Genomic DNA, 21,892 nt, shown 5'->3' on the forward strand with positions numbered 1-21,892 from the left:
CTGGTCCAGAGTTAACAAACGTCACATTCACCAGAGGGGTTTTCCCCTTGAAGAAACAGAATTCAAGACCATGGCAACACTCCCTCACTCTGCCTGTCCGGCACAACACAACAAAAGCACTTTTCACAACTAGAAATGTATTCTCAAGCTTCTCATGTAGGGAAATGATTGTGATAAATATATGCAAAATCAGTGTTTATGTAACAAGGCTAGAGAAGCAGGAAAGTGAGCACATTTTTACATTTTCTTAGAAAAAGGTTCAGACATTTAACACAGATTTAATTATAACCTCATTTAAAACCATGTCATGATTAGAAATCTTCCAGCGGCACTTGGCAATAACACCTTCTTTGATGTAATGACAGATGTTGTTTCAAGCGCCTTGGTAGGGGAAGTGTTTACTGCAAGTGGTCGATGTAAGATATACACACTGTCCTGAAAGTGCATTAACAGGTGGTGGGCATGGGGCGGGGGGCAGACACAGTGGCACACAGCACGGGTGGCAAAAATGATAGCACGAAAGTCAATTTAGAATGCTTTCAGCTCCCAGACAAAAATGCAACAGTAGTGCCAATTTTACTCTTGGTGTTAAAGTTAAGAACCTCATGTTCATTTTATTGTTTTTCCTATGCCCAGAATTTCAGGGACACTCTATTCAGAAATCCTGTTTCCTGGGTCTTTGCCATCGCCACTTTGCCTGGGTCCTTGAAAGCCAAATTCCTAACAAGAGACAAAGATTCTCTGAATGTCTCCATCGAGTCGGGTCTCAAGGTTTTGGCAGTGCTAATGAGAACAGATCAGCAGTCAGCATTTCCTCTCTGCCCTCCAATGATTACATATGCAACTGAGGCAATTCCTAGGTGACTGGCCTATCCACACAACCAGCAGACCTCTGAATACCCAGAAACCACTTTTCCAGGGATACTTAATTTTCAAACACAACCCTAACTCATACTGATCCAAGCTTACCATGATCCCAAAGTACATCAATGTTTCTGAGAGGACTACTCTATGTACTTGACCTATACTTGCTGGAAAGGGGTTAGTAGAACAAAGCTCAACAGAGAAGGTTGTTTTGTCAAAAAAAAAAAAAAAGGTGTATTTGAATGCTGGGCAGACCATGTATGCAAATGGTGGCTGACATACCAATTCTGCAAGGTTTTCTGAGAAGGTTAACGAGGTAAGAAACAACGACTGGTGACACAACCCATGGAAATTTAAAAAAAGGAGGAAGATAAGACAGAACAAGGCAATGATTGCAAGTATTTGTGGCAAATTTCTCAAAGGCTCACAAAATGGTACGTTGAGTTTAGGAACTGATCCCCAAGAGGCTTAGCCTTTGAGACAGGGGCCTCGAATTGATTCATTAAAACACATTCTTTCAAAAGAGACATTCGGGTGCATGATGACATAGGGTACATTATTTTGAAAAAATAACTGCTTTAAATCTAAAATATGAATATAGTGGGGGAAAAAGAGGGTCAACAAACATTTTTGTGTCTTTCAGTTTTGCTTTTATTCCTGCAACTGAGGCCCAATCGAAGAGTATTCCCATAAGTCATCTTCTAAAGCTTCTCCTTGCTTCCAAATATAATTTCTTAAAATATTTTCAATATTACCTTTCCAAGCTACCTTTTTTTTTTTTTTTTTAGCGTACAGCAAGTTCCTGGGTGACGAGTAGGTGACGAGTAATTCTCGTACTTGTCCTTGAATGTCACGTAAATTTGTCCTCACTTTGAAATGACTGAGCCAACCCCTACTCAACAAACTCTTCACCACAATCACCTTCACTTGCTGCGTGTGCAACTTCTAAATCACTGAAAAGCCTTCAGTTTTTTCTTGCACTAAGGTGAGGCTAAATAAGAACCACATGCACCTGTTCCAACTAACCTACAAATTTGACTTAAAGGCAGACTTAGGAACAGATCTATCTGTTCATAATGTGGGGACTGCCTGTGTCTGAGTGTATGTGTACACACACACATACATTTATATTATTCTTTTCTTCTTTAAGCTAGCAGTACCTCTTTGGGGGATGGAGGGTGATAGAGAAAGAAGGAAGACCTTATATACGATTCTATAGTTATCTGATGCTCAGAATTGTACTGCCCCTGATAATTCACTTAAATTGCATCTTCCAATCTTGTTTCACAAAGAATTCAATAATGTTCAGTATTCTATTTCCAAAGCAAGGTTTCAAAATTTGGTTTTCTTAATTTGCCTCATCACCATAACTTATGCTAGACTATTCTCACATGTCCTCAAAGTTATGGGCAGTGAAATCGACTTCTTATAGCTTCTAAATGCCACCCTCTCCATGACAAAAAGACCATCTGGAAGCACATCAGCTAGGCTTCTCCACTTTTTTTCTAGAATGCAGACTAAGTTAACCAAGAAAGTAGAAGTTCTAGACAGACGTACACCAGGCCTAAAACTTTTTTTTTTTCTTTTTTCAGATTAAATGTTTCTTGGAGCAACCTTCATCACCTCAATTAAACCTTTCAAGTTTTTAAAATATTAGGTGCTTGGTGCCCACAAATCAGGAGAGGGCTGCACAAGTGCCACTGGAGGAAGACCACTGGCTGCTGGTCACAAATAATCAGTTCCATCACTTGCTTCCTGGCGTGTGGTGACCATGACTCACCATTCTATGGATTTAATTATACTGTTATCATCTCCACATTCAGTAAAAATATAATAGCTGCCTTCGTTATTTCTCCCTCTCTGACAAAAAGTTAACTGTCCCTAAAAGCCTCTCCACAGGAGAAGACTAGAGAGACAGGCTTGATTTTCACAGCAGGACTGTCTGGAGGTACTGCAAAATGGTGTATTCCTCACGAGGATTAAGAAAACAGAATGAACATTATAAAATGAACTGGAGAGATTAAAACTGAGTTGAATTCAACAACAACAACAAAACCCCAACTTCCTTATACCATATGCCACACTACTGAGAAAATTGTACGTAAGTTGGTACGGTAAGAAATATAATATGGATTGGAATGGCTATAGCATACAATCTCCCAGATATTCCTCTGGTTTATTTATTTATAGCACAGGTAGAAACGTGAAACTAAAACTGTCTACAACTGCCCAGAGATATAATCTACCTCAGTAAATAAATGATCTATAGGGTAAAAACAAACAAACAAACAACTTTTCATAGCCACATAATGGTCCTTAAGCTGGCAATCGGGCAAGAAAGCCAGTATTTATATAACACGGCTGTCTACAGCTACCATAGCAACACTCTACAACTTTTATATCACTAAACAATTAATGGAAGATAAAGCCCAACTTTATCAGGAGGGCCCCAAAAACCCAAACCCATTGCCGTAAAGTCGATTCTGACTCATAGCAACCCTATAGGACAGAGTAGAGCTGCCCCATAGAGTTTTCAAGGGGCTCCTGGTAGATTCGAACTGCTGACCTACGCCACCAGGGTTTCCATCAGCAGGGAAGCGTATTCCCAAACACAGCACAAACAGGATTATGAGAATGTTTTCTGCCTCGTGCCACCCTTGCACACTCAGATAAGTTGACTGGAAGCTAAAAGAATTAAATATTAAAGTGTATTATAAAATATCCAAGTGATAAAAGCCTATTAGTTTACTTCAAAGTTTTAAAACACAACATCCTCTAAAGTAAACAACGATGTGCCTCTTCTACTCATTCTCATCTCGGGGAAATACTTTGAATGTACAGCTCTATAATGCTTTACCTACAGAATCCTAGACAGAGTGGAAGCTTTTTGTAGCTCATATGGTCCTAGTGACTCATGGTTTTACAGATTTAATTAAGTGGCAAAGGGCTTCGATGTTATAGCATTATTTCCATTGCTTCTCAAGTGGCAAGGAAAAAGCAAAGCAGATGGCAGAACAGCATTCAGATCCTTCTCAATAGGAACAGAAACTGCAGCATGCCCAAGGAAGGGCAAACACCACAAATCACCTTGTTCAATCGGTAAGGCCCATGTTCATTGGCTCTGCTGTCTCCTGCCTTGGGAACCAATGGCAATGAGTGTTTGGATTTACAAGGTTTCTAATAGCCTTTTGTAATCTTTAAGCCTAAAGGAGAACTCTACCAGGCCTGTTTGCTGGGTTAACTCAGGCTAATTAATGAGCTCATGGGCTCTGGCTATGCTTTAGCTAGCCTGCACTGTTGGGGTTTACATACCTGTAATTACTTATAATCTGGGAAAGTCAAAACCCAGGTACAGTACCTCTCTCAACAAGACTAAGGAGGGCTCCACTGGAATGAGGATTTGCAGGCTGGAAGGCAGCAGTGAGGGGAAGGCGTGACATGACGCCTCAAGAAGACCTTCTTTAAACTCTATACCCTCCAAACACCTTCTTTAAACTCTATACCCTCCAAACACCTTCTTTAAACTCTATACCCTCCAAACGCCAGGATCTTTTCTAAGGGAGTTGGGCAACAGCAGGAGGCCTGAGAAGATGTGGGTAGGAAGGCAGTGGGGGATTTGCAGGGCTGAGAAACCCTGGTTGGAAAGGCCATGCCCCCACCCCCCCACAGCAAGATGAGTGATTTGAAGATCTGGGCTGGATACACCACTTTTCTTGGACCCACTCAATAATAATTAACGGGAAGTGTCTGTTCTGTCTTCCCACACGTGGTTCAACTCATAAAAGCTGCAGAGTTTTAGAAGTTATCCAGCGTGGCCTTCCACAAAATCCCTCCCTCCTTACTCTGCAGTACTTCATTCTTCACTCTATCAATGCACTTAGCTCACTGTGGGTGTCTCCTTCCCCCTCCATACTGCTCTCACCTTCTTTAATCTCTCCAGCACTCAGCCCAGTGCTTGGCATGAAGATGCACAATAATGGTTGAATGGATACACTGACCGACTGATTTTATGATGAGAAAATTGAAGACTTTTGATTAAACATGGCAGATTGACCGAGGGCATTTGTTTCCTTATCATCAAGACACCACTAAAAATGAAAATAAAGGAATAAAAAACTCCTTAGGGACAGAAGGGAGAGGACACATCAGCAGACAAGAGATTTCAATCAGTATTTTGGAAGACAGAAATTCTATGTTATTATGTTAAAAAAAATTATTATGTAAAAAAAAAATTATGTTAGATGCCGTCAAATCAATTTCGACTCATAACGACCCTATGTAACAAAGTAGAACTAGACTGCAATATTTATAAGAGCAGATTGCTAGGTCTTTCTCCTGCAGAGCCACTGGGTGGGTCTGAACCGCCAACCTTTTGGTTAACAGTCGAGTGCTTAACCACTTTGCCACCATCGTTCCTTAGAAAACCTATACGGGAGTAGAAACTCACCAAGAGTGAAGTTACAACCTGAAGTGTCTAAAGTGGTGAGACCCTGGTTCAGCCAGCAGCTGAACCCCCCTGGCAGAAGGCCTAAGAGGCCCTGTCTGGGAGATGCCAGATGTGGCAAAAGGCAAGCGGTAGGTTCAGGGCTGAAAACAGGGGGACTGTTTGCAAGGCTGGTTATCCAGACACACTGAACCAGGACACCAAGCATAGCAGAGTGGGAGGTGGGGGTAGAGAGGAGCACAGGGCTGAAAACACGGGAACTAAAATGGAAATGTGCTTACTTCGTGCTCCCAAGAACATTGGCAGCCAGCCAGTCAGAAGGACTCATCTCTGATTAAAGTAATGGGCGCAGAGAAAAGAACTCCAGATGCCAACATCTGGTGATTCCCTAATTAAATAACCTTCCTACAGTGAAGTCCACGGTCAACAAGCCCCACCCATGTCTCCATCCACAGCCTGCCATTCATTTTTTATTGCCTCAGTCTTAAATATGCAAAGAACAGTCCATGGATGAACACTACACATTTGATGAAAAGACTCAAATATGAATTAGAGATGCCAAAACACTAACTGGGAGGAAAAGAAAGAAGGCAGGGAAGGAGGGAAGGAGAAAGGAAAGGAGGGAGGGAGGGAAGGGGGGAGGGGGGGGAGGGGGGGAGGGAGGGGGAGGGGGGGGAGGGAGGGGGAGGGGGGGAGGGAGGGGGGGAGGGAGGGGGGAGGGGGGAGGGAGGGAGGGAGGGAGGGAGGGAGGGAGGGAGGGAGGGAGGAAGGGAGGGAGGGAGGAAGGGAGGAAGGGAGGAAGGGAGGAAGGGAGGAAGGGAGGAAGGGAGGAAGGGAGGAAGGGAGGAAGGGAGGAAGGGAGGAAGGGAGGAAGGAAGGAAGGAAGGAAGGAAGGAAGGAAGGAAGGAAGGAAGGAAGGAAGGAAGGAAGGAAGGAAGGAAGGAAGGAAGGAAGGAAGGAAGGAAGGAAGGAAGGAAGGAAGGAAGGAAACCAGAAAGGCACGAAGGCAGGCAGAAGCAAAGGACCAAAGAAATTAAAGCCTAGGAGGTTAAGTGGCCTGTCTACTTCTACAAACTCAGTTAACAGCAAGGCCAGGACCAGAACTCCTGTGTCCTGAGTCCCATCAGAGCAGCATTCTGACCTTTAAAAGAGCCTGCTCATCCTCAGAAGTCATTGCTACCATCCATTTATAACACTGAACTCCGTACAGACATGTTCTTTATAGCTTTCTTACAAGACCAGCGTAGTTCTGTTGCAACTTTCATTCCACTTTTAAGACTGAATCTGATCAACCAATGATTTACAAAGACCCATTTTTAATTCATGTTTAGTTTACCTCAGCTGCTGAAATAAATATTTCTCGTCGGCAATGGCCCTTTCAAAAAATCCTACAATTGCACATAACCAGCCCTTGAATGGGTCAACTTTTCCTTAGTTTATAGACACGTCATTTGAAACTTTTCCCAAGCCATAATTTCCATTACAGAGCAGTCAGTGCAAATTATAGTGAGATTCTTGCCTTCCCAAATTCCATGTGAAATCCAGATGCAGTTAAGTGTTGCCGTAAACTTTACGAGTTAAGTATCCAAAAGTCAGGGACACTGTGCAGCACAGTAACACCATCTATTAAAAAAGAGCACTCATGTTCACATTTGTTGCCTGAGTTTTCCTGCCACAAGTAAATGAATAAACAGTATTCAACCAAGAGCTGTTTGGACAAAGCTCCAGGAGGCTCATTTACAAACAGACAGGATGCTGCAGGCTTCTCTATTTCTGGCATGGCCAAGTGGGTCAATGTTATTAGAAATAGACAGTTCTGACTAGGATAGTCTCTAGCTCTTTACCAACCCATCAAAATCCTAGGGTCATCGTAGAAATGGTAGCTATTTCTCCCTAAGTGTAAACTGTATAAAACAAAAAGACCAAACCAGTTGCCAGCAGGTTGATTCTGACTCATGGTGACTCCATGTGTGTCAGCAGAACTGTGCTCCATAGGGTTTTCAATGACTGATCTTTTGGAAGTAAATTACCAGCCTTTAGGTTAGTAGCTGAGCAGTTAACCATTTGTGCCACCCAGAAAAGCCCATAAAATACGTAGTTCTACATATATCAAAATGACACTATTAGTTCATACTCTTCCGTGGTGACGCCTTAAAAAAAAAAAAAAAAAAAACAGAAACATTGCAATCGAATTGATTCCGACTCATAGTAACCATACAGGACAGAGTAGACCTGCCCCACAGAGTTTCCAAGAAGCACTTGGCAGATTCAAACTGCTGACCTTTTGGTTAGCAGCCATAGCACTTAACCACTACGTCACCAGGGTTTCCAAGGTATTATTACTTATCACCAGGGCTTTCACCTTACTACTACATAGTACGAGAACCTGCCAGAGACCATCGTGGCTATCAGGTACGTCAGTGAAGTCCACAACATAAACATCTGTAAACAACAGCCCTAGAGACTGGGGTGATTTTGGGACTAATGAACAATGAAACGGTTTCAAAGACGGGTAGAACCAAAACTCAGTGTCATTTAACTCTAGGTGCAAGTGTGCGCGTACAAACACACAAATACACACGTCTGCCTGCTTTTCCCAGAAATGAACCTCATGCTGGACCCAAGCAGTATGTGCTACAAAAGGCCATGAGGGAGAATCTATGGAAGTCTTAGACATCACTCTTACCCATGGAAAGAGAATACAAGCAGGTATCTTGACTAGATACCTCCCTGGTGGGTGATGCTAGATGACAAGAGAAAAGGTAGGGGGAATACCAAGCCCGTTGCTGCTGAGTCGAATACGACTCACCCTATAGGCCAGAGTAGAACTGCCTCACAGGGTTTCCCAGGCTGTAATCTTTATGGACGCAGACTGCCACACCATTCTCCTGTAAGCAGCTGGTGGGTTTGAAATGCCAACCTCCTGAGTAGCAGGACACAGCAGAACTGCCCCATAGAGTTTTCACGGAGCAGCTGGTGGGTTTGAACTGCCAACTTCTTGGTTAGCGGCCAAGCTCTTAACCACCGTGCCATCAGGGCTCCTCCAGGGAGGATCAAAAAACAAAACCAAACTCACTGCCATCGAGTTGATTCCGACTCATAGCGACCCTATTGGACAGAGTAGAACTGCCTGATAGAGTTTCCAAGGAGCGCCTGATGGATTCGAACTGCCGACCTCTTGGTTAGCAGCCATAGCGCTTAACCACTACACCACAGGGTTTCCCCAGGGAGAATAGGGCTCTCAAATTCCTCTTTTCAAGCCTGGAAGGGAAATATCTATTTATGGAAAGGAGACTATCCTCTCTTTCTGCCTGGAATTGTTTGTCCAAGGAAATCCTACTCATCCTACAAGGCTCTGACCCATATACTACCTTTATCATTCTTTGTACTATACGTTATTTGCAAATCTGTCTTAACATCCCACTAAAATCAAACTCCTGTATGGACCGGATGTCAGGGGCTACAAATCCCTAGCCCAGGGCTCTGTATATAACCAGTGCAAGTTATGATGTATGTTGACTAAATGAATTAACTGGACATGCATCTAAGCCCAGAGAATTCTTTGAGAATCAGACAGGATAGAAAAACGTACCCATGCATAAATGATTGCACAAGTATATGCAGATACTTATATACAAATGAAAAAGAACATACCATCAAGCACTGATCTTCAGAGGGCTACAAAATGATGCAAAATTCAGAATAATGGGGAGGAGACAGAGAGGGTTTATTACGGATTGAATTGTGTCCCCCCCAAAATGTGTTATAAATACTAGCCTCTATGCCTTTGGTTATAATACCATTTGGGAATGAGTTGTCTGTGTTATGTTAATGAGACAGGATTAACGTAGGGTATGTCTTGAGTCAATCTCTTGAGATATAAAAGATTAAACAAGCAAGCAAGGACTCAGAGGCTGGAGAAGAGAGATGCCCATAAAGATCACTCATAAGCAGAAGCTCAGAAGAGCAAGGACCTTCCTCCAGAGCTGACAGAGAAAGCCTTCCTCTAGAGTTGGCACCCTGAATTCAGACTTCTAGCCTCCTAAACTATGAGAAAATAAATTTCTGTTTGCTAAAGCCACCCACCTGTGATATTTCTTTATAACAGGACTACATAACTAAAACAGGGCTAATCTAGGAAGTTTTTATGGGGAAACAAGAATTGAGGTAAGTTTTGAATGAAAGGAGTGAGGCACAGGGAGTCAATCATAGGAGAGGGCAGGGTACCTAAGGGAGAGACTGCTAAGTTTGAGGCAGAAAGCACAGGGGAAAAGGCTGTGGGTCTAGGGGAAAGCAGTGGAGCTGAAGAGCCAATATTCATTAGTTATCAGAATGTTTATGGAGACAAATTAGAATGGTGATTCTCCCTGGGGGGCAATACCCTCAGGGGACATTTGACAATGCCTGGAGTACCTTTGGTTTTTGTCACAACTGGAGGGAGGTTGCTACTAGTATCTAGCAGGTAGAGGCCAGGGATGCTGATAAACTTTACAATGCTCAGAACAGCCCCCACAACGAAGAATTATTTGGCCCAAAATGTCAATGCTGCCAAAGTAGAGAAGCTTTGCTTTAAAGCTACATGAATATCATGAGAATGGAGCTATTGTACCTGGATTGTTTCTAGATGATAAATTTCTATTACCTTCTGTGGTCAATAACAAGAGGCCAGAAGGCTGGTTAACCAAAAAAAAAAAACAAAAAAACAAACTCATTGCCAAGTCAGTCGATTCCAAATCCATAGAGATGCTACAGGATAGAGTAGAACTGCCCCGTAGGGTTTCCCAGGCTGTTATCTTTTATGGGAGCAGACTGCCCCATGTTTCTCCAGAGGCACGCTGGTGGGTTCAAGCTGCCTATCTTTTGGTTAGCAGACGAGCACTTAATCACTGCACCACCAGGGCTCGTAAAGGCTGGTTTAAAAAAAAGTTGCTGTCAAGTGAATTCCGACTCATACCCCTACAGGACACAGTAGAACTGCCTCATAGGGCTTCCAAGGAACAGCTGGTGGATTCAAAATGCCGACCTTTTGGTTAGCAGCCAAGCTCTTTACCACTGCCTCACCAGGGCTCCAAAGGCTGGTTCCAAAACCAAACCCACTGCCATCGAGTCGATTCTGATTCATAGCGACCCTATAGAACAGAGTAGAACTGTCCAATAGAGTTTCCAAGGAGCACCTGGCAGATTCGAACTGCCGACCTCTTGGTTAGCAGCCGTAGCACTTAACTGGTATTCCACCAGGGTTTCCAAAGGCTGGTTAGGAGGCCACAAAAGAAGAATGGCTCACAGGTTGTTCAGGCCTAGATGAGAACTCTGGCTTTTCTAAATGGAGACAAAGAAATTGAATTCATTTCAAAAAGACCAAATCCTTGCCATGTGCTAGTTGCTTAGGGGAAATTTTAAGTCAAGTCAGTTCACAATGGAGCAAGAAAAGACAAACACAACCCACAGTTAGCAATAATCCAAGACAAACTATAATGAATGCCTCTGAAGGAATATCCTAACTGCTCTAGAAACAAAGCATGCCTCCCTCTAACTGTGAGAATCAGGGAAGCTTCTTGAAAGAAAAACCTACAGGTGCCTTGGACTAAATCTTCAGTTACAGAAAGAGTCTGAACAGAAAACATTTCAAGCAAATGAGCAGCGGTAGAGACGTGCAGGGACGGGCAAGAAGCGTGGGTGGAATCATGAGAGCAGAGGCTCAAAAAGCAGACAGGGACCATATCATGGAGGGCTTGGAAGGCTCTCTGAGAGTCCAGCCTTAACTCTGCAGGCGACAGGGAGCCACTGAAGGTATAAAATGACATGGTCTGTGTTTTAGGAAAATAATTGGTGGTGGTTTGGAGGATGAGAGAGAAACTGGGATGCAGGTGGGAAACAGAAGACTGGGAAAGTAGAAATGGAAATAAAAGATTTTTCTTATGTTATAGCTCTGAGTGGTTTGTTATCAAAAGTATGGAAGTAACTAGAAAGTGAAAAGGGTTTGAGAGACAGAAAATGAGGTCTGCTTCTGATGTGTGGTGAGACATCTTGCAGAAACAAGGAGTCTGGGTCTCAAAGAAAGGAGATATAAAGGATTCACGATACAGATAGGAACTGAAGCGCTAAACAATCTCATAATAACACACTGCCCATTCCAGCAGAGACTTAAACCAGAATACGTCCTTCAAAACAAAACAATAATACATAGTAAAAAGCTGACTGCCCTGATTAAAAACTTGGTTATGATATAACTCAGTTTAACTAATCATTACATATTGGTTGAAGACCAAGTGGGCCCAGCAGAGTTCCTGCAGGGATAAAGGAAAGCCAGAGGTTGTACTCCATTTGAACCAAGTAAACGGTACATTTCACAAGGGAGTAAGTACAAAAGATGAAACACACACCGAGTTCAAGATGGCCCTGAGTTCCATGTTTTAATTCACCTAGTACCTGAGTCTTAGCCTAAGGCTCACTGCTATACCACCCTCACTGGAACCACAGCTCCCAGTTCTTGCTGTTGTTAGGATTACAATGCAACTCTACACAGGCTCTCAAGTCAAACTGCCTCAGTTCAAGGTGTGTGTCTTCGTTATCTAGTGCTGCTACAACAGTAATATCATCAGTGGATGGCTTTATGAAACCAAATTTTATTCTCTCACAGTCTAGGAGCCTAGAAGTCCGAATTCAGGGAGCCAGCTCCAGGGGAAGGCTTTCTCTCTCTGTTGGCTCTAGAGGGAAAGCCTTGTCATCAATCTTCCCCTAGTCTAGGACCTTCTCAGTGCAGGGGCCCCCAGCTCAAAGGACATGTTCTGCTCCTGGCACTACTTTCTTGGTGGTATAAGGTCCCTTCTCCCCCATTTTTTTGCTTCTCACTTTTACATCTCAAAAGAGACGGACTCATTAACATAACTGCCTCTAATCTTGCCTTAGTATCATAAAGGTGGGATTTACAACACATAGGAAAATTTACAACACATATCAAATGATAAAATGGTGGCCAATCACACAATACTGGGAATCAAGCTGACACATGTTTTTGGGGGGACACAATTCAATCCATTACAGTGTGTAACCTCTTTAAGCCTCAGAGTTTTGTCTTTTTTTTAAATTGTACTTTAGGTGAAAGTTTACAGCTCAAGTTAATTTCTCATTCAAAAATTCATACACATATGGTTTTGTGACATTGGTTGCAATCCCCACAACGTGACAGCACACTCCCCCTTTCTACCCCAGGTATCCTGTGTCCGTTTGTCCAGTTCCTGTCCCTTCCTGCCTTCTGGTCCTGCTTTTGGACAGGAGCTGCCCATTTGGTCTCTTGCATTTAACTGAACTAAGAGGCACGTTCCTCGTGTGTTATTTTTTGGGTTTATAGGCCTGTCTAATCTTCGCCTGAAGAGTGAACTTCAGAAATGGTTTCAGTTCTGCATTAGCAGAGCCTTTGGGAGCTATAGTTTCGAGGTTCCTCCAGTCTCTATCAGACCATTAAGTCTGGTCTTATGTGAATTTGAATTCTGTTCTACATTTTTTTCCTGCTCTGTATGGGACTCTCTGTTGTGTTCCCTGTCAGGGCGTTCACTGGCGGCTCAGGGTTTTATCTGTAAAACATTGATAAAGTAGTGCTTTTGCTCTAAGGTTGAAATAAAGACTAAATAAGCAATGTTTTAAGTGTAACTTTACTGTTCAGTTGGAAACCCTGGTGGCACAGTGATTAAGTGCTACAGCTGCTAACCAAAGGGTCAGCAGTTTGAATCTGCCAGGCGCTCCTTCGAAAATCTATGGGGCAGTTCTACTCTGTCCTATAGGGTCGCTATGAGTCGGAATCAACTTGACGGCACTGGGTTTGGTTTGGTTTTTGGTTTACTGTTCAGTTCTTTAGTCCATAAAGTGTTTTAAAATTAAAGAACTGTTTGCACTGTGCAGGTCATCTCCATTTTGTAGTCAGTAGCACAAGGGTGCATAGGGAATTTAAGAACTCATCCTTCACATAATGTAGCAGGACTGCTAGCTGCTGCATAATAGCCATTTTTCCCTTCTTCCTCCACAATGCTTAGGAACATGGCTGCCTGGTATAAAGACTATATTTCCCAGCATCCTCTAAGCTAGATGCAGGCATGTGACCAGGTTCTGGCCAAGAGGTTCTAGGGCTTCTGGGAAGGCTCCTTAAAGGGCAGGGCAGGTGCCTTTAGTATTTCTCCTTCTTGCTGGCTGGAAGAATGAATGGAACTCCTGCACCTACTTTGAACTCTGAGATAATCTTGGGAATGGAAGTTATACAGGGCAGAGCAACACGACACGAGTCTGGATTCCAAACTCTGAAGCACCATACCAGCCCTGGACTAACCATCTCCAGGCTTCTTGAAAGTGAGAGAGAAATACATGTTTTTTCCACTTAAGCCACTGTTATTTGAACGTTTTTTTTTTTTTAGTTATGTGCAACCGAACCAAATCTTAACTAAAGGAATACTAGCTTATTTTGTTGGACCTGAAGTGCTCATCTGAAAGATGAAATATTTCATGTCTTTTTCTTTTTTTAAATCCAGAAAAAACAACTTTTAAAAAGAACTTACATCAAGCTCATGGAAAGAAAATGACAGTAAAATCACACCTGCGTCACCACAGCATCTGTGGCTAACTCTAAAGTGGGATGGCTAAAAAACAGGAGAAAGAGGAGGAAACCATCACGTCAAATTATGGCTCCTTTGGTCACTTCAAGACTCTTCAGAATTGGTTATTAGTGGGCAGTAATGAAGCAAATTGCACATGCATATTACTTCTGAGTTATGAACAATGCAACCAGTAGTAAGCTTTGAAGCTGTCAGGGTTTTTTCAGGAAAGCAATTAAAGTGAAAAATGAGAGTATGCACAACTTCCATCACCCAATACTACATGCAATAACACCATCTACAAACATTGACCAAGAGTGAGACTCAATCTGAATATTTATTATGAATTCCCATTTGTTCCTCTTTTTTTCTGGAACTCATACTACCCCCACCTGCCCCCACAATCTTTTTTTTTTTTTTTTCTTTAAAGGGCAGCTCTGACACCATGAATCACATTTACCTGAAACATATACTGTGACATCTCTCCCATTTACACCTGAAGAAATTGCCTTCCCTATCCCTTGACCAAAATATAAATTTAGGACAAGCTTGGATCCTAGAGGAGAAAAAGTTGCTTAGGAAGTAAATCCCAAGTGAAAAAACACACACAAAACCAAGATGAAAATAATCAACAATAACTGATATGTTGTTGTTGTTGAGTGCCATTGAGTTGATTCATAGTGACCGTGTATGATGGAGTAGAACTACCCCATAGGGTTTCCTATGCTGTAATCTTTATGGGAACAGATTGTCAGGTCTTTTTCCCCATGGAGCTGCTGGTGGGTTCAAACTGAAGACCCTTTGGTAGCAGCTAAGCACTTCACTGTTGCGCCATCAGGGCTCCTAACTGATATTTACAGAAAGGCAAATGTACATGCCAAGTATTGGTTGCTAGGCACCAAAGGCAATAAAAAAAAAGTCCAAGGTCTCAAGTAGACCAGAGTCTAGAGGATTTGACTTATATTGATCTGTAATACTAATAGTCTAGCGCAAAAAAATACCTGCTTTTCTGCTAAAATGTAGGCATCATTCAGGGCCTGGTGAGCCTGATAGAACAGTTCTTTCCAAGCTGAGAAGAGACCTGTGTGTTAGAGTCCCAAGACCTGATGCTTCTGGATTTTATTTTGTCTCGCTTGGTTTCAGCCAGTTTCTGTTGATGCTGGTGCCGTTGTGTTGTTAGCTGCTGTTGAGTCAGCCCCCAACTCACGGCAACCCCAAACACAATAGGGTCAGGCCTAGGCAGCTTCCAAAAAATCCTGATGCCCAGGACTTACCGCCAAAGATTTCAATCTGCGACCAGGGTTGACAATCTCTACTACAGATTCTGAGAAGGATTAGAAACTAGAGAACTGGTTGGGAAAGTCAAACAGTTTGCATTTTTTCCCAAACTAAAAAGTCAACTGTGAAACTGGAGATGAATGATTAAAAAGTAATTTGAAAGCTTTATAAACAAATCCAAAGTTCAGAGGAACCTCTTTTTCATTCAGATTTCACTTGCGGTTCAGGTTTTTATCCCTTTCATTTTCCATACAGAAAGTATTACACTTAGTAAATACGTAAGTTAATGTCTTCATGTGTTTTTAACACGAAATCACAAAACAACTGAATATCAACAATCTTTCAATTGTTAGTGACTCACCTATTCAGTAAGGATGTTCTGACAAGACCTTTGAGAACCCTTTTGATGTTTATTAATTTTCTTCACAGCGTGTTCCTAAAATTAGTCAGACTATCACTTGAGGTATTCTGTGGCTCCAAATTTTCTGTAATTCAAGTTGGCTTTAATCAGTGTGGTTTTTCTATGCTGTTATTCACCTCAGTTACAGATCAGATCACAACCAACCATATTAGTTTTTCATTTGGAAGCCCGTTTACTCAAGAATTTGGCAAAAGGAATCACTCTTATTACTTCCCATCTCCCAGGAAGCCAAATAATCGCTTAACAACAGCAAAAAAAGCCACAGAGAAATAATGAACAGCTGGAAGTAAGGTGGCCTGATTGTTCTGCCTAAGCCTTATCAACATAAGCAGGCATGTGGGTTACAGCTTACTGTTGTCAAGGTGTGAGGAGGTGTGATGCGTGAACTCTTGCCTGGCCGGCCAGGGGAATGAATGCTCAGGCCATCTCCTTGCCCAGCTAGCAGCCATAAACACACCACTCAGGCTTCTGGGGCCACTGGGGTTATGCAGTTGTTGGGGACTTATTTCTCCTGACCTGGTGCGAGTTGTGTGTTCATTCTACTTTCTAATGAGTAAGGAAGGGCACACGCTGAGCTGCAACTCAGGTCGATCTCGCTGAGGGTGTGGATTTGAATGTCTGGGAAAGTCCCTGGCCCTTCTCACTTATCTGACATCTGGCAGATGGCTACCGGCAAGCTTGGCCTCTGTGGAAGAAGGACTTCTGGGAAGCAACTCTGGTCTTTCTGTTGCCTTTTTTCTTTTTTTAGAGAGGCAACATAATTTGGTACTTATGAGCACAAATCTGCTACTTACTGTGTGACTGGAGCAAGTTTCTCAGCCTAAATCTTAGTTTACTGTGATGGAAGATAGTGACTCACAGTTTTTACACATTATGAGGTTCTTGTGAGGATTAAAGAGATAAGCCACATACCATATGGCACAGAGCACAGTGGCTGGTACATGGTAAATACTTAATAAATCTTAGCTATTACTGTACTATTATGAGTCAGAATCAACTCGGTGGCTATGGATTTTTTTTAACTACTATTTCAAGTAGTCAGGACTGAACACATTTGTGTTTACATTGTGGAGCTACATTCATGAACAATTATTCTTCAGAAGTAAGAGGCACTGATACTAAAGATATTATCATTACTGAGTACCTACTATGCATGGAATGAGTTGCTTTCCATCTGCAATCCTCATGAAAATTCTGCCAGAAGAGTTATTACCCTCCACCTTTCCAAAGAAAAACGTAAGGCTCAGAAAACATCCAACAAATCACACAACTACGAGATGAGGCTTCAAATCAGGTCCATCCAACTTCAAAGTACGTGCTATTTGATATACCTGCTGCCTCTCCTAAAGAAAATCCTGGACAGGAATAATTAGTTTGCTTTATCAAATCTGAGTTCTAGGACACTATCAAGTATCACTGCTATCAGATTAAGTTGGCAAGTGGCTTTTTTTCCTCATTAAAAAAGTTAGCCTTCTGTGGGGACGATGATCTCAGGGAACATCTAGCTTAACTGACATATCATAGCTTATACAGAAAATGTTCTACATTCTACTTTGGTGAGTAGTGTCTGGAGTCTTAAAAGCCAGTGAGCAGCCATCTAGGATACTCCACTGGTCTTACCCCTTTGGGAGCAAGAAGAATGAAGATAACTAAAGACACAAGGGGAAAGATTAGTCCAAAGGACTAATGGACCACATCTACCATGGCCTCCACCAGACTGAGCCCAGAACAACGAGATGGTGCCCAGCTACCACCACTGACTGCTCTGACAGGGATCACGATGGAGGGTCCTGGACAGAGCTGGAAAAAAATGTAGAACAAAATTCCAACTCAAAAAGAAAGACCAGGCTTGCTGGTCTGAAAGGGACTGGAGAAACCCTGAGAGTATGGCCCCAGCACACTCTTTCAGCTCAGTAATGAGGTCACTCCTGAGGTTCACCCTTCAGCCAAAGGTTGAACAGGCCCATGGAACAAAACAAGACTAAAGGGGCACACCAGGGACTGGAAGGCAGGAGGGAACAGGAAAACTGGTAATAGGGAATCCAGGGTTGAGAAGGGAGAGTGTTGCTATGTCATTGGGGTTGTTACCCAATATCATATAATAATGTATGTACCGTCTGATGAGAAACTAGCTCTGTAAACATTCACCTAAAGTTCAATAAAAAAAAAAAAGTTAGCCTTCATGGACAGAAGCATTGGAATACTTTGGAAGCACTGGGACGAAATGGGTAGTCAAGTTTTGATAAAATTTAGAACCCATGGAACAAATGAACGTAGTCAACATACCCGCATCCCCTATTAAATTTCTCTTTTGGTTGGCTGATCTTAAAGAACATTAGATTTGGAACTATGTCTAACTTAAGGCTTTTGGCAAGTCAGTACTTTCCTTAACTATGGAATGAAGATGATACCCACACAAACACCCTCACAAGCTTGAGGTGAGAATCACCAGCTATTATTGAACGATCCCAGTGTATACTCTAAACCCCCACCCCGATATAAAGGGGTCCTGTAGTTACTATCTCTCCAATAGAAATAACCCAATGCAGTCATGTATTAACATGTTAGACTCTCTGGTAAATACTGTGTGGGGAAGAGAAGGCTGAAACTGTACCAAAATAAAAACCTGCATTATTTATATAAAAATTTTAGAGTTCATTTTCCTTTGCTATCCCTGGAACTCAGAGATAGCATAAACATGACAATTTTTTCTCTTAGAAGAAGACAACTTTGATCAGAAAGTTCTCCAGTAGTTTATCCAAACAGCCGTATGTCTTTTCAGTGGAGATACAAAATGTTTTGGCTACCCTTCAGCTGGGTTTATTAAAAGCCACTCTGACTGACTAGACTCGGTGTTATCAACTAACTTGCTTTTATGTAGGAAAATCTTTCAATTTCTAAACAAAGACATGTTTAAATGATTTTATCACACATCCAAACCAAATGTAAAATTCTAAAATGCTTAAAACAGACATTATCAATGTAATCACAAGCCATCAGATTCCTCACAGAGGTGTCAGGAGACTTTGGAGTTTGGGAAATGTTACTTATCAGCCAAGTTCCAGCAAATGGAAGGCAGAGACTGATGGATTTTCTCAGCTTATTTGAGATGAAGTTTAATACTCTAGACATGGATTCAATATTATAAAGATAGTAAATCTTCATTTCTTTGTGGCTTGGTTTTAAAAAAGGGATGCAGAGAAAACATACTTTTTTTTAAAAAAAAAAAAAAGATCTTTTATTACAAGGTAAGTTGCTGAACTTCTCTAACCGCCCTGTCAGTCATTCTCTCCTCCCTTCAGTCCACCTCACACTCTAGCCAATGAGCTCGCTCAGTATTTACTCAACATTTTCACTGCAACCCACAGAAGGAAATACATTGTACATTCCAACCAATACACACACACGCACGCCCTTCACAAAACATTACTCAACTTTACATGCAGTGCACTGCTAATTTTATTTCATTTTTTAAAAAATGTTGGGACAACTCATTAAATTGACTTTGACCCATTAATGAGTTCCAAGCGGTGATTAAAAAAAAACGTTAATCTCACTAAATCACAAAGTTGATAATGCCATGTATTAACCCCACCCCCCACGGCTCTTTATTGCTTCTATAATTAAAGGCTTAGGTAAAACATAGCAGATCATTTGTAATTTGCTCCCTCAACCTAATTCCCCAAATTCATCCTCTTGTCGTTTTCTACACGCTCCCCACGCTCCGGTGATGCCTAACTTCTGGTCCTCTGCAGGTGCAGGTGCACATGTGCACACACGAGCTTATACTCCATGCTATTTGTGCTGATTATCCTGTTCGCCCCTCCAGATCCACCACCTGTCCTTCTCTGTCCTGTTCCATGCCCTGAGGGATGGAGGTCTACAGGCAATTTTACCAGGACTCTCTTGCCCTCTGGTTTCTGGTCGGGTTCAGCTAACAGTAGACACCAGTAGGGAATTAGAAGGTGAAATGAGACAGGTCGGATATTCTTTCTCCTACTCCCTCCCAGCTAGGCATGGTTTTGCAGTGGCTGCAATCCTCTACCTACAGCCACAACTCCAGTCGGTGACCCCTCTTCCAAGGCCGCTGCTCTTTCCAGATTCTGGTAACTGCATTATTTCCATTGCCCCTTCAGCTGCCCACTGTTGCTGTGTCCTGGGTGCCCCAATGCCCTTTAACCCTGCCACACCCCTATAAATAGTTCCTTCATTTGACTCTTCTACTGTCAGGACCCTGACTGACATGCCGGCTTGGCTACCTGGAACACCTTCTTACCCACTTTACTGTAGTCACCCTGGGGCTCACTTTCCAGAGGTCACTACAAAAGTTACATTGTCTCCAAAGCATTCCCTAAGTCTACATGGTAAAATCAGTTTGCCTTAGTGATACATGTCTACTGAAAGGATTACACTTTATATTCATCACTCCCACCAGACTGAGCTTCTCCAAAGCCAGCACCTTGATTCTCTCCTGTCCCCAGCACTTAGCACAGCAACTGGCAACTAATTGTGATTACTGAATCAATTAATGAATGAAAGGTAATAGGGTTCTTATTAAGTGACATCACAATTACACGGCATTACATAGCATTTTCTAACAATAAGGGTCTATAGAGCTACTTCATCTAAATTCTCAACCTGGGGTGACTGAGTCCATTCCCTAAATGTAACTGCTGGTTACCAGCTACAGACGACTGCTGCGCTTACTGCATGGTGAATTTGCTCTCTCTAGGTGGTGACTAACTAGCTCCTCACAATCCCCCATCACCTGGCAGGGTGTTTTCTGCTTATTATGCTAATTAGATTTTACTTAAAAGATGTAATTATTGCTGCAACCCAAGGAAATAATTAATGGCCAATTTTAGTGGGCAAAATGTTTATTAATCATATCAACTCAACTGCAGAGTTTGGGAAAGGTCCTCAGAAAAGAGAGAAAAATCACCCAGAGATTTTTCCTTTCCATGCATATAGGTTAAATCTATTCAATTATAGTCTCTTGGAAGTTTACATTGCAGATTTAGTCCAATGATTCCTAATGAAGTCTAAGTTTAAACTGTGGAGTTTTAAAATGCATTGCACAACAGAATTATTTAACCTTTTTACTGCATGAAAAGGTGGTAACAAGGATGAGACAACATTAATCTCCTACTTGGTCTCTTTAAGGAGCCCCGGTGGCACAGTGGTTAAGAGCTACAGCTGCTAACCAAAAGGCTGGCAGTTCAAATCCACCTGCTGCCCCTTGAAAACCCTATGGGGCAGTTCTACCCTGTCCTATAGGGTTACTAGGAGTTGGAATCAACTTGACAGCAACAGGGTTGTTTTTTTTTTTCTCTCTCTTTAAAATGCTTATTCACTCAAGTATTTCTGAACACTACAAACACCAGTGGGGAGGAAGATTTCATAATGAGAACACTGTTTGGCTTGGTGATGTTTATAACATTTTTGTCCCTTATAAACACAAAGCCATTCAAACTGGAGGGTGAAAGGACATGTTAAATTCTTCTAACACCTTGGTAATCAGAGCCCAGAGAAGTGATTTGTCAATGAAAAACAACACAGTGATCCAGAGATCAAATCAAACCTACAGCTACTATTATAAAATATATTTCAATCCCAAAGAGCATTGTCCCGCTCACAAAACATGATAAACAAACCCCTTCCAGCCTGTTTCCCAACACAGCCCTCCCCATCAATGCCCTTTGATAATATTCATGTCCTTAGATTTATGTCCACTCTATGTCTACTAGACATGTCTCCCCATTACATTATAAGGGCTTAAGGGACAAGAGATGGGCCACAGAAGGCAGCATGCAATAACTGACAAACGAGTTTATTTTCTAAACCAAAAAAATTTTTCATGTTTTCATTTAATTTCTTACTTAAATGCCATTTAACAGACCTTAAAGAAAACAATAATTTTGTTTTAAATAATGTTCACCATCCACATCTCAACAGTCTGGATGCTGAAGCATTTTTCATTCAGAGTAATGATCTCCAGGGGTAAAAATAATATAATTATAACTGAACGACTTGGTCAGCTAAATCACAACCAGAAATGCACTGGTATATATTTCATTCACTGTGTCAAAAAATCTTCATTCTGGACCATCAATATGGCACTAAATTTTGATCTGTCATTGAAAACAGGTTGCTTCTATTTCTGGCTTACAGCATGGTAACAGGGCCCAGCAACTGGCAAAGACAGTTAATATTTCACATTAAATCTGCCTACCTGACCTTCTGAATCAAAAATGGAGACTCATGAATAAGGAATTATTTATTACGTAAACACGCCCCTTTTCT

General features: G+C 42.0%; 1 protein-coding gene across 1 annotated transcript in view; it reads right to left on the reverse strand.

Annotated features, from left to right (window-relative positions):
* The window catches only part of JAZF1 (JAZF zinc finger 1), a 371,846-nt gene that overhangs the window by 159,944 nt on the left and 190,010 nt on the right, over positions 1–21,892 (reverse strand). The window lies entirely within an intron of this gene.

Source organism: Elephas maximus, chromosome 8 (genome assembly GCF_024166365.1).
Source record: "Elephas maximus indicus isolate mEleMax1 chromosome 8, mEleMax1 primary haplotype, whole genome shotgun sequence".
Taxonomy (NCBI): Eukaryota; Metazoa; Chordata; class Mammalia; order Proboscidea; family Elephantidae; genus Elephas; species Elephas maximus.